Below are 17532 nucleotides of genomic sequence, written 5' to 3'. Positions count from 1 at the left end.
ACTAAATAACTAAATAACTAAATAACTAAATAACTAAATAACTAAATAACTAAATAACTAAATAACTAAATAACTAAATAACCAAATAACTAAATAACTAAATAACTAAATAACTAAATAAATAAATAACTAAATAACTAAATAACTAAATAACTAAATAACTAAATAACTTAATAACTAAATAACTAAATAACTAAATAACTAAATAACTAAATAACTAAATAACTAAATAACTTAATAACTTAATAACTTAATGACTTAATAACTTAATAACTAAATAACTAAATAACTTAATAACTAAATAACTAAATAACTTAATAACTTAATAACTATATAACTAAATAACTTAATAACTAAATAACTTTATGGCTTAATAGCTTAATAACTTAATAACTTAATAACTTAATAACTTAATAACTTAATAACTTAATAACTTAATAACTTAATAACTTAATAACTTAATAACTTAATAACTTAATAACTTAATAACTTAATAACTTAATAACTTAATAACTTAATAACTTAATAACTTAATAACTTAATAACTTAATAACTTAATAACTAAATAACTAAATAACTAAATAACTAAATAACTAAATAACTAAATAACTAAATAACTAAATAACTAAATAACTAAATAACTAAATAACTAAATAACTAAATAACTAAATAACTAAATAACTAAATAACTAAATAACTAAATAACTAAATAACTAAATAACTAAATAACTAAATAACTAAATAACTAAATAACTAAATAACTAAATAACTAAATAACTAAATAACTAAATAACTAAATAACTAAATAACTAAATAACTAAATAACTAAATAACTAAATAACTAAATAACTAAATAACTAAATAACTAAATAACTAAATAACTAAATAACTAAATAACTAAAAAACTAAATAACTAAATTACTAAATAACTAAATAACTAAATAACTAAATAACTAAATAGCTAAATAACTGAATAACTAAATAACTAAATAACTAAATAACTAAATAACTAAATAACTAAATAACTAAATAACCAAATAACTAAATAACTAAATAACTAAATAACTAAATAACTAAATAACTAAATAACTAAATAACTAAATAACTAAATAACTAAATAACTAAATAACTAAATAACTAAATAACTAAATAACTAAATAACTAAATAACTAAATAACTAAATAACTAAATAACTAAATAACTAAATAACTAAATACCTGAATAACTAAATTTTTGAATAACAAAATAACAAAATAACTAAATAACTGAATAACTAAATAACTAAATAAATAAATAAATAAATAAATAAATAAATAAATAAATAAATAAATGAATAAATAAATAAGAAAAAAATAGTATATAAGTAAATAATGAATAAATAAATAATTACCTGTAGGTACTCCTAGAGGTATTCCCGGTGGTTCTCCAAGAGGATTTTTCAGAGGAAATCCTAGAGAAATTCCCGGAGACAGTACAAGAGGTCAAGTACAAGAGGACAGTACAAGAGGATTTTCTGGACAAACTCCTAGAGAAGTTCCAGCGGCTACCCTTAGTGGAATTCTCGGAGGAACTCCTCAAGAAATTTCCGGAGGAACTCCTTGAGGAATCTTCGGAGGAACTCCTACAGGAATGTCAGGAGGAACTCCTCGATAAATTCCCGGGGGAATCCTAGAAAATATTTCATTGAAGCTCCTAGAAGAATTCACTGAGGAACTCCTAGAAGTCCTGGAAGTTCTCATAGAGGGATTTCCGGAGGAACATATTTAGGAATTCTTGAAGGAACTCCTAATAGAATACCAGAAGGAACTTCTAGAGGATTTATGAAATCTCATTGTAGCTCCTAGAGCAATTCCTTCTAGAGGAAATCCCGGAAGAACTCCTCTAAGAATACCTGGAGGAACTCCTAGAAAAAAAATCCCATTGAAACTCCTAAAGGAATTTCCAGAGCACCGCCTAGAGAAATTCCAGGGGGGAACTCTCCTAGGAATTTCCGGAAGAACTCCTAGGAAGCAATCCCATTGGAACTGGTAAAGCAATTTCCGGAGGAACTCCTAGAGGAAATCTTGAAGGAACTTATAAAAGGAATTTCAGGAAGAACTTCTAGAGGGAATCCTGGAGGACCTTCTCGTGGAATTTCCGGAGGAACTCCTAGAAGAATTGCCGGGTGACCACCAGAAGGAATTCCAGGAAGAACTTCCAGAGAAATTGAAACTCCTAGAGAATTTCCCGGAGCCCACCTAGCGAAATTTCCGGGGAACTCCCCGAGGAATTCACGGAGGAACTTCTAGAAAGAAATCCATTGGAACTCGTAGGAGTTTTTGGAGGAACTCCAAGAAGAATTTCGTTAGGAACTCATATAATACTAGTTGGAAGAACTTCTTGAAAACCCGGTGAAGAAACTCCTTGAGGAATTCAACGAGGAACTTTTATAAAAATTCCCAGTGGGACTCCTAGCGAAATTCCCAGAGAAACTCCCAGAGAAATTCCCGGAGGAACTCCTAGAGGAACTCCCGGAAGAACTCCTAGAAGAATTCCCGGAGAGACTTCTAGAAACAAAAACCCTCTTGAAATACCTAGAGGAATTCCCGGAGGACCGCCTAGAGGAATTCGCGGAGAACTCCTAGGGGAATTTCCGGAAAAACTTAGAGAAATTCCTGGGGGTGCTTCTAGAGAAATTCCTGGAGGAATTCCAAGAGGAATTTTCAGAGGAACTCCCAGAGAAATTTCTAGGGGTACTCCTAGAGAATCACCTGGAGGAATTCTTGGAGAAATTTCCGGAGGAACTCCTTGAGGAATTCTAGGAGGAACTCCTAAAGGAATTTCCGGAAGAATTCCTACAAAAAATTCCATTAGAACTCGTAGAAGAATTTCCGTAGGAACTTCTAGAGAAACTCCTAGAGAAAACTCCTGGAGGAATTCCTAGAGGAATTCCCAGGGGATTTGTTAGAGGAATTTTTAGAGAAACTTCTGGAGGACAGCCTAGAGGAACTCTTAGAAAGCCTCCTAGTAAACTTGTAAAGAAACTCCAGGGGTAACGTTTGAAGGATTTTTTTTTTCCAGACAGAATCCCTAGATTCTTTCCATATCCATTAGCTATCTTCACGATGGTCTTCAAGAGGATCTTCGTAAATTCGATTTATTTACGAGGACAAACTCCATCACTTTCAAAACATCGTGTTTGAGACAATCACCGGTGGAACTAAGTCGTTCCAAATTTTTGGAACTGTTATAAATTTGTACCAAAAAAAAATGGATCACTGCTGAGTGAAAACGACCTGAGCGGACCCATATGTGGACAAGAAATTCCTACTATGACTGAAACTCAAAAATTTCACATAGATTCTTCGGAAATCCTCGAGCTACCTTAGCGGACCTAGATGTGGACAAGTATTTTAAAAAATCAAGGATTTTTTCTAGACTTTTTGAATGTCCTCAAATAAACCTTAGGCGACCCAGATGTGGGCGAGGAATTTCTAGTATTTCTAAAAATCAAACATTATTCCTTGACTTTTCAAAAACCTTCGAACCACCTAAGGGGCCGTTCATAAACCACGTAGACTTTTTGGGGGGAGGGGGGGTCTAGCCAAAGTCTACGCTCCATACAAATTTTAAAATTTTTGTATGGACAAAAGTCTACGAGGGGGGAGGGGGGGTCTGAGATGGACAAATTTTGGTCTACGTGGTTTATGAACAGCCCCTAAAATAACTAAGAAATTTTCACAAATGTTTCAAACAGTTTCATAGAAAACTCAAATATTCTTCAGATGTTACAAATATTCCTAAGAATCAAGAAATATTCACCGATCATACGCGCCAACTTGTGACGTAGTTGGGGGGGCGAGGCCTCTCAAAATCTCGCGTTACATTTGAAAAGAGCCTATCCCTAGAACGTAAACATTGAAAAAAATCGATGCAAACATTTTCCATCACATTTCCCATTCGTATTTCACAGTTTTCGAATTTTTCAACATGCATTTCGTTTTAATGACACAAGAATAGATGTATCTATGCTTCAATAATCAAGTTTAAATTAAAAATTATCAAAAAAGTATGAAAAATTATAGATAAACATGTTAAGCTAATTTGAAAAGTTTCACCCAGGGTACGCCTTATTGTGAGTCTTTCTAAAATTTTCTTAGCGTGGATTGGTCCCCCGAGTGAGTCCGTTGTTGACATCGTGCCAAGGCTTGGCCGTTTTTGACAGAGAGAACTCTCTCTCTCGGCGCTCGAGCCGAGAGTCGTTCGGAAAATTTTCGGTTGTCGGCCCTTTAAACGAGAGGACCAGCAAATGAAAACAAAATTTTACCGTTACTGGCCCATTTGGAGCACGGGCTTATGAATGATTGGGAAAAAAAGCAATGTTCGGCCGTTTTGAAGGTGGGGTTTATTTTGATAAGATTAACGGTTAGGCGGGTGATGTTTGCACAGTATGTTACTGTTGGGGGGTGCTATTGAAAGGTATCAAAATCGATTTGTTTACATTTTAGGGATAGGCCCTTTTCAAATGTAACGCGAGAAATCAACCAAATTCGTAAAATTTCGACGCAGTTCATCTAGTTTAGGCATATTTACGTGAAAACTAGTGCATTGAGCTAAAAAAAGTTGAATTTTGTCCAATTTTGGAGAGCTTCGCCCCCCCAACTACGTCACAAGTTGGCGCCTATGTCACCGATCCTTCCAGAATCGCCGGGTATGGCATATAAGATTATTTTGAAATTTAGAGCCTTCCTAAGAATTGGCACTTACAGACGACTATAGAGCTTTCGAGCAGTTTTTATTTTCTCTATGTACTTCGATGAAATATGTTATATGAATTTTAATTTAAAAAAAAATGTTAAATTTGTTTGTGTTTTGTTTAAGTATTGTGAAGATTTAGTTCACTTTCTCTTAATTTTTTATTAAGTTCTTCATGCAAATTCATGCAATAAATGCAGTGTAATGAATGCAAATCATTGCATTGCTGCTAATCATCGATGGAGTATTCGAGCAACTTGCTCGAACAGCACGAAATCATTTTCATAACAACTAGGTAATTCAGCAGCTACCAAACGCACCCAACCTGCCAGGACGGCATTTGTTGATACCGTTCTCTATTGTTCTCTCATTCGCGTGCATCCACTGGGTTTAGCCGGGAGCGTCATTTTTTTTCTCTTCTGTTGCGTTGGTATATATGAGAGAAAAAACAAAATTGAGATCGGTGTGGATCACCGTTTTCATGGTTGCCAATGGTACGGCTTCTATCATTAGATAACAGGGGTTTGATGTGCCTCAACATTTATGATTCCATGAAGTGAAATCATATAGTTTTGATATAAATGTTATCACAATAAAATGCTTGATGAAACAATAGTGGAAATTTTTTCAGACGTCAAGCATTACAAGTATGAGCATTGCTTATTATGTATAATTAGCCATGCATTGTATTGCCAGTATGTAAGTATATCAATGCATATAACATCTTATACATATTCTGATTCAACTTCTTCGGAGCATCCTAACTTGGACTCACAGGCTTCTCAGATTAGTGTTTCATGAGCAATTGCACAACAAATAACTGAAAGCTTTCCTTTTCTCCTTGGATAACAGCGATATTTTATGTAAGAAGTTTATGTACTGATCGATCTCAGACACTTTTAGTATATTCTTGATGAATATCCGCACTTTTATTGAGTCGGTTATGTTGACATCTTTCATTATTATATTTGTTCCAATTATTTCCTTTCTCAGTGCAAATCTTGTACTACATATTCCCATGCCAAAACAAACTTGGTAACTGAGAACAAAATGAAAATCTCTGCCGATATTGGACCATACACTCATTCCAAACCTCAACATGGTCTTGATGAATACTCGTGCTTTTACCGATTTAGTTAGGTTGCATCATTCAATAGTATATTCATTCTAATAATATCCTTTCTCATTTGATTCTTCATGAGTATAAAGAATCTAAAAATGTTATGGAAAAACATTCAAATGTTTAGAATATTACACAAAACTAACCATAAACTCATTTCAAAATAATTCTGGCCACCCTGCCAACCTCGAACGGGCGGGACCAATTGCCTCTCCGAGAGAGCTAAAACGTGCTTTTCCAACGGCAACACGTGGTAATTTCAAATTTTTAACGGACGAGCTTGACCTCAGACCTTAATGAGCGCTGCAAGCCAGCAGGGATGATCTTCTCATCTGCACCCGTTGAACCATTCTGAATGGCCGTCGTGATAGTATCACCAAAAGCACTAATATTTCCTTTCCTCTCCTTTCATGTACCTCATCTATAACAATGCAATGTGTCGAGCATTGATTTCCTGCAAAGCATCATAACATGAAGCCAGGATGAACCCAAAGCTGTAATAGTAACTAACTCTGGAACAAATGCGCAAGTATTACATATAAAATGTTCACTGATTACCCTTAAAATCAGCCTAAAGGTAAATAACGACAACTATGTATATAATTATTAACGCATTCTGTCCACAGGTTATAAACACCAAATTAATCTGCCACCTGCCCCAATCTCTGAGGCCAAGTAAAACTTAAAAACCAATCCCTATTCCCAAATCGCACCGTGTTTTATGAACGAGCATAAACAGTTTTGATCTGCACATACATAGTTCCCGAAATTGTTTTTAGTTGATACATACTTAGTACATAATGCTAACGTGTGATCAATATATATATATATATATATATATATATATATATATATATATATATATATATATATATATATATATATATATATATATATATATATATATATATATATATCAATACATATATATATATATATATATATATATATATATATATATATACAGGGTGTTTGGTTCCGGGTTTTGGATATTTTCAGGGCTGATAGGTCTTGATGAGAGATGAAAAAGTTCCCATGGAACATAGGGTCGGAAATCACTGCTAAGTGAGTTAATCACATTTTAAGTTTTTAATTTTTGGTTATCTTTGAAGTCCTATATCTACTAAACTATCAATCGTACAAACTTTCTCAGCGCACGAATTGAAAGCTAATTACTTCTACTTTCTTAGTCTCTTGGACGTAAACTTTGTAAAAATAGTTTAAAAGGCCTTAAATTGAAAAATAATGCAAAATTGGTCGAAAAAATCGACTCTTTTTTGGACATTTTTGATAATTTAAATATGAAAATAAAGCTTTTGTTAAAAAAGTTCTTCTACAAAACATGCACGAACTTGTTCCCTAAAAATGTTTCTTTGACACCAAAACTCTATCTTTTGTAGTTAAGCCAAAAAATGTTTTTGAAAATAACGTTCCAAATTGCATTAACTTCATGCCAAAACAATGGTCATCACCCTATCCGTCGTGCGTTCGTGTGCTGTTGCTCCACGGCATGAGGACGACTACTGCTGCTGGCTTGGCTGCTGGTGATGTCATCGCATACAGAAAACGAGCTCGCTCTTTGTCGCGTCACATCTCCGCCTGTGGAATCATTCGAGGCGGAGTTTGGATTTGCGCATAATAAGTGCGACGTGCAGTTAACTTGTTTTTCGACGGAGCGAAAGGAAAGCGCCGACGAAAGTGTATTTACAAGAGCAACCATTTAAATCCTTCGCACTCGTAGCTCTGCTGCGGTGCTGTTCAGATGGGGGGGTCTGTGCGTGCGGCAATTTAGAGCATGCATTTATTTGATGCATTTCATTTTTTTTTGTATGATGTGCAAGGATAATGATTCTTCTTATTTCTTGCATTACATTCCCACTGGGACAGAGCCTGTTTCTCAGCTCAGTTGTTAAACATACAGCAATAAATTCCTTTGGAACCAATCATAGGGGATCCTTGGGAAATGATACCTTTGGGGAATCTAATCGACAAGTCGGACATTTTAGGAGAAGTTGGGGATTTTTAGGAGATATTGGGAAGGGAAAAAGAGAACTTAGGAATCATGGGGGTCCTCTTAGGAGAAGTTGGGTATTCATAAGGAACATTGGGGATTTTTAGGAGATATTGGGGATTTTTAAGGAACATTGGGGATTTTTAAGGAACATTGGGGAATTTTAGGAGGTATTGGGGAGGGTAAAGGGAACTTAGAAATCATGGGGGTGCTTGAGAAATGATACCTTTGGGGAATCTAATCAACAAGTTGGCCATTTTAGGAGAAGTTGGGGATTCTTAAGGGACATTGGGGATTTTTAGGAGATATTGGGGATTTTTACGGAACATTGGGGATTTTTAAGAAACATTGGGGAATTTTAGGAGATATTGGGGAGGGTAAAGGGAACTAAGGAATCATGGTAGTCCTTGAGAAATGATACCTTTGGGGAATCTTATCGACAAGTCGGACATTTTAGGAGAAGTTGGGGATTTTCAAGGAACATTGGGGATTTTTAGGAGATATTGGGGCGGGTAAAGGTAACTTAGGAATCATGCGGGTCCTCTTAGGAGAAGTTGGGGATTCTTAAGGGACATTGAGGATTTTTAGGTGATATTGGGGAGGCTAAAGAGAACTTAGGACTCATGGGGTCCTTAAGAAATGATAGTTTTGGGGAATCTAATCAACAAGTTGGCCATTTTAGGAGATATTGGGGATTCTTAAGGAACATTGGGGATTTTTACGAGATATTGGGTAGGGTAAAGGGAACCAAGGAATCATGGGGGTCCTTGAGAAATGATACCTTTGGGGCATCTAATCGACAAGTCGGACATTTTAGGAGAAGTTGGGAATTTTTAAGGAACATTGGGGATTTTTAGGAGATATTGGGAAGGGGAACAGGGAACTCAGGAATCATGGGGGTCCTCTTAGGAGAAGTTGGGTATTCATAAGGAACATTGGGGATTTTTAGGAGATATTGGGGATTTTTAAGGAACATTGGGGATTTTTCAGGAACATTTGAGAATTTAAGGAGATATTGGGGAGGGTAAAGGGAACTTAGAAATCATGGGGGTCCTTGAGAAATGATACCTTTGGGGAATCTAATCGACATGTCGGACATTTTAGGAGAAGTTGGGGATTTTTAAGGAACATTGGGGATTTTTAGGAGATATTGGGGCGGGTAAAGGGAACTTAGGTACCATGGGGGTCCTTGGGAAATGATACCTTTGGGGAATCTAATCGACAAGTCGAATACTTTAGGAGAAGTTGGGGATTCCTAAGCAACATTGGAGATTTTTAGGAGATATTGGGGATTTTTAAGGAACATTGGGGATTTTCAAGGAACATTGGAGATTTTTAGGAGATATTGGGGATTTTTAAGGAACATTGGGGATTTTCAAGGAACATTGGGGATTTTTAGGTGATATTGGGGAGGGTAAAGAGAACTTAGGACTCATGGGGTCCTTAAGAAATGATAGTTTTGGGGAATCTACCCAAGTAACCACAGTGCTGAAGCCTTATTGCATGCAGATATACGGTGTATTTAGAGCAATCATTACTTTACATGCAAACTTAAAGTTGATTTAAAGTGGAAGTGGGCAATTATACGACTGCTTCACGATTATACCAGTATAATCTTAATTTGATTCTATAATTGCCCACTTCCACTTTAAATCAACCTTAAGTTTGCATGTAAAGTAATGATTGCACTAAATACACCGTATATCTGCATGCAATAAGGCTTCATCGTGGTTACTTGGGTAATCAACAAGTTGGCCATTTTAGGAGAAGTTGGGGATTTTTAAGGAGCATTGGGGATTTTTTCGAGATATTGGGTAGGGTAAAGGGAACTTAGGAATCATGGGGGTCCTCGGGAAATGATACCATTTTAGGAGAAGTTGGGGATTCTTAAGGGACATTGGGGATTTTTAGGAGATATTGGGGATTTTTAAGGAACATCGGAGATTTTTAGGAGATGTTGGGGCTGGTAAAAGGAACTTAGGAATCATGGGGGTCCTTGGGAAGTGATACCATTGAGGAATCTAATCGACAAGTTGGACATTTTAGAAGAAGTTGGGGATTCTTAAGGAACATTGGGCATTTTTAGGAGATATTGGGAATTTTTAAGGAACATTGGGGATTTTTAGGAGATATTGGGAAGGGGAACAGGTAACTCAGGAATCATGGGGGTCCTCTTAGGAGAAGTTGGGTATTCATAAGGAACATTGGGGATTTTTAGGAGATATTGGGGATTTTTAAGGAACATTGGGGATTTTTCAGGAACATTTGAGAATTTAAGGAGATATTGGGGAGGGTAAAGGGAACTTAGAAATCATGGGGGTCCTTGAGAAATGATACCTTTGGGGAATCTAATCGACATGTCGGACATTTTAGGAGAAGTTGGGGATTTTTAAGGAACATTGGGGATTTTTAGGAGATATTGGGGCGGGTAAAGGGAACTTAGGTACCATGGGGGTCCTTGGGAAATGATACCTTTGGGGAATCTAATCGACAAGTCGAATACTTTAGGAGAAGTTGGGGATTCCTAAGCAACATTGGAGATTTTTAGGAGATATTGGGGATTTTTAAGGAACATTGGGGATTTTCAAGGAACATTGGAGATTTTTAGGAGATATTGGGGATTTTTAAGGAACATTGGGGATTTTCAAGGAACATTGGGGATTTTTAGGTGATATTGGGGAGGGTAAAGAGAACTTAGGACTCATGGGGTCCTTAAGAAATGATAGTTTTGGGGAATCTACCCAAGTAACCACAGTGCTGAAGCCTTATTGCATGCAGATATACGGTGTATTTAGAGCAATCATTACTTTACATGCAAACTTAAAGTTGATTTAAAGTGGAAGTGGGCAATTATACGACTGCTTCACGATTATACCAGTATAATCTTAATTTGATTCTATAATTGCCCACTTCCACTTTAAATCAACCTTAAGTTTGCATGTAAAGTAATGATTGCACTAAATACACCGTATATCTGCATGCAATAAGGCTTCATCGTGGTTACTTGGGTAATCAACAAGTTGGCCATTTTAGGAGAAGTTGGGGATTTTTAAGGAACATTGGGGATTTTTTCGAGATATTGGGTAGGGTAAAGGGAACTTAGGAATCATGGGGGTCCTCGGGAAATGATACCATTTTAGGAGAAGTTGGGGATTCTTAAGGGACATTGGGGATTTTTAGGAGATATTGGGGATTTTTAAGGAACATCGGAGATTTTTAGGAGATGTTGGGGCTGGTAAAAGGAACTTAGGAATCATGGGGGTCCTTGGGAAGTGATACCATTGAGGAATCTAATCGACAAGTTGGACATTTTAGAAGAAGTTGGGGATTCTTAAGGAACATTGGGCATTTTTAGGAGATATTGGGGATTTTTAAGGAAAATTGGGGATTTTTAGGAGATATTGGGAAGAGGAAAAGGGAACTAAGGAATCATGGGGGTCCTCTTAGGAGAAGTTGGGGAATCTTAAGGGACATTGGGGATTTTTAGGCGATATTGGGGAGGGTAAAGGGAACTTAGGAATCATGGGGATCCTTGGGAAATGATACCTTTGGGGAATCTAATCAACAATTTGTTCGTGTTAGGAGAAGTTGGGGATTCTTAAGAACATGGTGTTTGGAGTATATTGCTCAAATTTTCTAGAGCACTGTTTTTTAGAACCGTTGAACGGATTTAAATGAATATGCATCACGCTGTGAACAACCACTAAACAATCAGCATGATGCATTTTCAGCCATATCCCTGCAATGGTTCTTAAAATGGTGCTCTAGAAAATTTGAGATATGTACTCCAAATACCTTGTCCTTAAGGGACATTGGGGATATTTAGGCGATATTGATGAGGGTAAAGGGAACTTAGGAATCATGGCCGTCCGTGGGAAATGCTACCTTTGGGAAATATAATCAACAAGTTGGATATTTTAGGAGAAGTTGGGGATTTTAAAAGAACATTGGGGATTTAAGGAGATATTGGGGATTTGAAAGTAACATTGGGGATTTTTAGAAGACATTGGGGATTTTTAAGGAACGTTGGTGATATTTAGGAGATTTTGGGAAGGGTAAAGGGAACTTAGGAATCTTGAGGGTCCTTGGGAAATGATACCTTTGGGGAATCTAATCAACAAGTTGGACATTTTTGGAGAAGTTGGGGATTTAAAGGAACATTGGGGATATTAAGGAGATATTGGGGATTTTTAAGGAACATTGGGGAATTTTAGGAGACATTGGGGAGGGTAAGGGGAACTAAGGAAATATGGGGGTCCTTGAGAAATGATACCTTTGGGGAATCTAATCAACAAGTTGGACATTTTAAGAGAAGTTGGGGTTTCTTAAGGGACATTGGGGATTTTTAGGAGATATTGGGGATTTTTTAAGAACATTGGGGATTTTTAAGGAAAATTGGGAATTTTTAGGAGATATTGGGGTGGGTAAAGGGTGCTTAGGAATTATGGCGGTCCTCGGGAAATGATACCTTTGGAAAATCTAATCAACAAGTTGGCCATTTTAGGAGAAGTTGGGGATTCTTAAGGGACATTGGGGATGACGATGCCTATGTTTCCTTTACCCTCTCCAATATCTCCTAAAAATTACCAATGTTCCTTATGAATACCCAACTTCCCTTAGGAGGACTCCCATGATTCCTAAGTTCCTTTTCCCCTTTCCCAATATCTCCTAAAAATCCCCAATGTTCCTTAAAAATCCCCAACTTCTCGTAAAATGTCCGATTGTCGATTAGATTCCCCAAAGGTATCATTTCCCAAGGACCCCCATGATTCCTTAGTTCTCTTTACTTTCCCCAATATCTCCTTAAATTCCCAAATGTTCCTTAAAAATCCCCTATGTTCCTTAAAAATCCCCAATGTTCTTTAAAAATCCCCAATATCTCCTAAAAATCCCCAATGTTCCTTATGAATACCCAACTTCTCCTAAGAGGACCCCCATGATTCCTAAGTTCCCTTTTTCCCTTCATAATATCTCCTAAAAATCCCCAATGTTCCTTAAAAATCTCCAACTTCTCCTAAAATGTCCGACTTGTCGATTAGATTCCCCAAAGGTATCATTTCCCAAGGACCCCCATGATTCCTTAGTTCCCTTTACCCTACCCAATATCTCGTAAAAATCCCCAATGTTCCTTAAGAATCCCCAATATCTCCTAAAATGTCCGACTTGTCGGTTAGATTCCCCAAAGGTATCATTTCTCAAGGACCCCCATGATTTCTAAGTTCCCTTTACCCTCCCCAATATCTCCTAAAATTCCCCAATGTTCCTTAAAAATATCCTATGTTCCTTATAAATCCCCAATATCTCCTAAAAATCCCCAATGTTCCTTATGAATACCCAACTTCTCCTAAGAGGACCCCCATGATTCCTAAGTTCCCTTTTCCCCTTCCCAATATCTCCTAAAAATCCCCAATGTTCCTTAAAAATCCCCAACTTCTCCTAAAATGTCCGTCTTGTCGATTAGATTCCCCAAAGGTATCATTTCTCAAGGACCACCATGATTCATTAGTTCCCTTTACCTTCCCCAATATCCCGTAAAATTCCCCAATGTTCCTTAAAAATCCCCAATGTTCCTTAAAAATCCCCAATATCTCCTAAAAATCCCCAATGTCATTCAAGAATCCCCAACTTCTCCTAAAATGGCTAACTTGTTGATTAGATTCCCCAAAGGTATCATTTCTCAAGGACCCCCATGATTTCTAAGTTCCCTTTACCCTCCCCAATATCTCCTAAAATTCCCCAATGTTCCTTAAACATCCCCAATGTTCCTTAAAAATCCCTAATATCTCCTAAAAATCCCAAATGTTACTTATGAATACCCAACTTCTCTTAAGAGGACCCCCATGATTCCTAAGTTCCCTTTTCCCCTTCCCAATATCTCGTAAAAATCCCCAATGTTCCTTAAAAATCCCCCACTTCTCCTAAAATGTCCGACTTGTCGATTAGATTCCCCAAAGGTATCATTTCCCAAGGATCCCCATGGTTCCTGAGTTCCCTTTACCCGCCCCAATATCTCCTAAAAATCCCCAAAGTTCCTTAAAAATCCCCAATATCTCCTAAAAATCCCCAATGTCCATTAAGAATCCCCAACTTCTCCTAAAATGTCCAACTTGTTGATTAGATTCCCCAAAGGTATCATTTCCCGAGGACAGCCATGACTCCTCTAGTTCCCTTTACCCGCCCCAATATCTCCTAAAAATCCCCAAAGTTCCTTAAAAATCCCCAATATCTCCTAAAAATCCCCAATATCCATTAAGGATCCCCAACTTCTCCTAAAATGTCCAACTTGTTGATTAGATTCCCCAAAGGTATCATTTCCCAAGGACCCCCATGATTCCTTAGTTCGCTTTACACTACCCAATATCTCGTAAAAATCCCCAATGTTCCTTAAGAATCCCCAATATCTCCTAAAATGGCCAACTTGTTGATTAGATTCCCCAAAACTATCATTTCTTAAGGACCCCATGATTCCTAAGTTCTCTTTACCCTCCCCAATATCGCCTAAAATTTCCCAATGTCCCTTAAGAATCCCCAACTTCTCCTAAGAGGACCCGCATGATTCCTAAGTTTCCTTTACGCGCCCCAATATCTCCAATATCTCCTAAAAGAGACTAAGAAAGTAGAAGTAATTAGCTTTCAATTCGTGCGCTGAGAAAGTTTATACGATTGATAGTTTAGTAGATATAGGACTTCAAAGATAACCAAAAATTAAAAACTTAAAATGTGATTAACTCACTTAGCAGTGATTTCCGACCCTATGTTCCATGGGAACTTTTTCATCTCTCATCAAGACCTATCAGCCCTGAAAATATCCAAAACCCGGAACCAAACACCCTGTATATATAGTAGCGTGGGACACAAAAAGACATTTCACTCCTGTATGTACACTTTTTGAGTTCCATTTTGGCCCCATATCAACTGTGCAAAATTTCAACTCGATCGGAGAAACTATATTTTAGCGCCAGCCGTTTTAAGTTTTCATACGATTTACTATGGGGAAAATCACTTTTTCAAAGAAAAATCGCCACAGGTTGCCCCTTAACCCCTAAAAATAAATCGATGAATGATTTCTGTTAGAAATTTTACGAGGAACAAATCCTCTGAAGACCGCAAAGCGATCTAAGGCATATGGAAAAAGTTATTGACTAAAAACCGAATGGCATGCCAACGCCGTTTAACCCTCTAATACCCAAATTTTTGATTTTGATCTAAATATCATTTTTCTTCATCTAAAATCGATTTAAACAAAATAATTTTAGAGTGTATTCGATTCCCTTAGGGGCGATTTCTTCACCCTGGCTTAAGCGTTAAACCAGGTTTAACTATATGGGTAGGCCTGGCTTACCAGTTAAGCCGAGGTGAAGAAATCGGCCCTTAAACTATTAAACTAGGGTAGAATGATTTGGGAAAAACTTTAAATATGGTAATTGCAGCGATTCAACACAAAATAAACAATGAATTCTAAAAGGTAACCAAAACATCAATTTTTCAATGATTTTTAAAAAATGTAAATGGTCCACTGCACGAATTTATGCTGGCCTGTTTACTCTCACAGGAAATTTGACGTTTGAGCGGTGCCGACACCGCTCAAACGTCAAATTTCGTGTGAGAGTAAGCAGGCCAGTATAAATTCGTGCAGTAATCCATACGCTTTAAAATACACCACAAAAACCATTTTGAGATAGACAAAACATTCCTAAATATCAGCCAAAAATATAAAAATTTTGATTGTCCACATAACAAAAATTACAAAAATCCTCAAACTATACCCCGTCTAAAGGCGGGGTTGGGTATTAGAGGGTTAACATGTAAGGAATAACAATAAATAATAAAATCTCAACATTTTATCGATCAGGTAGGGCTTAATAACTTTTTCCACGAATGTCGCATCGCTTTGCAGTCTTCGGAGGTCTGATTCCTCATGAATTTGTCTACAGAAATCATTCAACGATTTATTTTTAGGGAGCAATGGGTGACCTCAAGCGATTTTTCTTTGAAGAAGTAAATTTTCCCCATAGTAAATCGTATGAAAAACTAAGAATGGCGGGCGCTAAAATATAGTTTCTTCGATCGATCTCAAATTTTGCACAGTTGATATGGGACTAAAATGAAACTCAAAAAGTATACAGGAGTTGGAGTTTTCTCATTTTTATATTTTCCCATATAAACCGTGTACCAGGCTAATATATAGACGTAGTTTTGACACCAATGTAGCTTGACACGACGAAAACTAATTACTTCTTTGACTTGCTGTATTTTTGTATGACAAAGTAGACATTCAGACGTTTTCGAATGTTGAAATTACATGAAGAGCGAGAGACTGTGACATACATCTATAGAAAATAAGGACTATCACTGCACTCTTGCTTGTGGACAAAAGACGACTTTTGATCGTGAAAAAACAGAAAAACAAAGCGTATCTTCAAAAATCAAAATGACAAACATAACAGCTATCTAACATTTCACTTAGAATTTCCAATACTACTGAATGAATGAAAAACAAATATTGAACAGAATAAGACAGTATTCCAGAAATTAAAAAGTCTTGATAAACGGACCATACCACAAAAATAAACAAAAAGACAACTACGAATTGTGTGTCTTGAACACGACATAGACAAATCCTGATAAAATGACTGACTGACCAATTGAAAATTTTCCTATCTCCTACCGTAACGTTCTGAGTCAGTTTGCAACAGTGTCTTAATGGATGTCATTTTCCGCGTACGTCTGGTAAACTGCTTCTGAAAGATTACGTATTCTGTTCTATCTTCAGGTCTACATAGGTCTGCGACTCTATTCAGAGTGCAGCTAGAAACCTATAAAAAAAAACTAATCTAGCTTATTTACATTAGAGTGTTTACAAAAAGCATTTTCCATAAATAAATCAATTTATCATCGTTTCTCCTTATCGGAACAAATTTGTGTAATATTTCTTTGATTTTCACAAATAAATAAACTTTTAAGGTCAACTATCTTGCTAATACGTCAAAAACTTAATGCCTTGGGGCATATCGTCGAAATACACTCACGAAATTACAAAAATTCTATTGAAAACCAATATTTCATTGACCTCGGCTAAACGAATGCCTACGCAAAAAATGACATTTGAAGGGTTTTTCCCTTCGTTTTTGTTTCAGTGTATATGTAAGTGTGATGTATTATCTTTTCATAAAACAGTACTAGATAATATCTAGTAGATATACTATCACTGCAATAAAAAGTTTTATCATAAAATCTTTTGTACCTATGAGTTTCCTGACACTTTTTTGATTTTTTTGGCCTCGGCTAAACCTGAGACGAGACCGGACCACTGGCTTCTTATTAATCTTCTTTTCTTCCAAAATATTTGTTGTTTATTTACGTTTCGCTTCGATCGTCGTTCGGGCTAGTGTTGCCAAACATTTTATGTTGCTTCAAGATCAAAGTTTTTTACGTATGAAACATAAATGAGAAGTGCCCATAAATTTTGTCATGAGTTTAGGGGGATGGGCAAAGGGAGTTAACTTCCATAATAGTCTATTTTACGAAATGACAACAGTGTTGATATTGATATTAACACTCACGGGCTTGGGCGCAACCTTCTGTCAAATTTTCATTCTTGAAATGAGCGATCAGCTGATCCGAAACGTCTCGTAAAATGGCTCATTGATTGTCCATAGCGTGTTCG

The 17532-nt window shown here is 36.4% G+C and overlaps 1 protein-coding gene across 1 annotated transcript in view; it reads right to left on the bottom strand.

The window, feature by feature from the left end:
• Positions 1-17532, bottom strand: part of LOC134288187 (uncharacterized) — a 504266-nt gene that overhangs the window by 284166 nt on the left and 202568 nt on the right. The gene's annotated exons all lie outside the window — the stretch shown is intronic.

The sequence above is a fragment of the Aedes albopictus genome, chromosome 2 (genome assembly GCF_035046485.1).
Source record: "Aedes albopictus strain Foshan chromosome 2, AalbF5, whole genome shotgun sequence".
NCBI classification, from domain to species: Eukaryota; Metazoa; Arthropoda; class Insecta; order Diptera; family Culicidae; genus Aedes; species Aedes albopictus.
The sequence above is the reverse complement of the archived record's forward strand: the minus strand, read 5'-3'. Positions and strand labels throughout refer to the sequence as shown.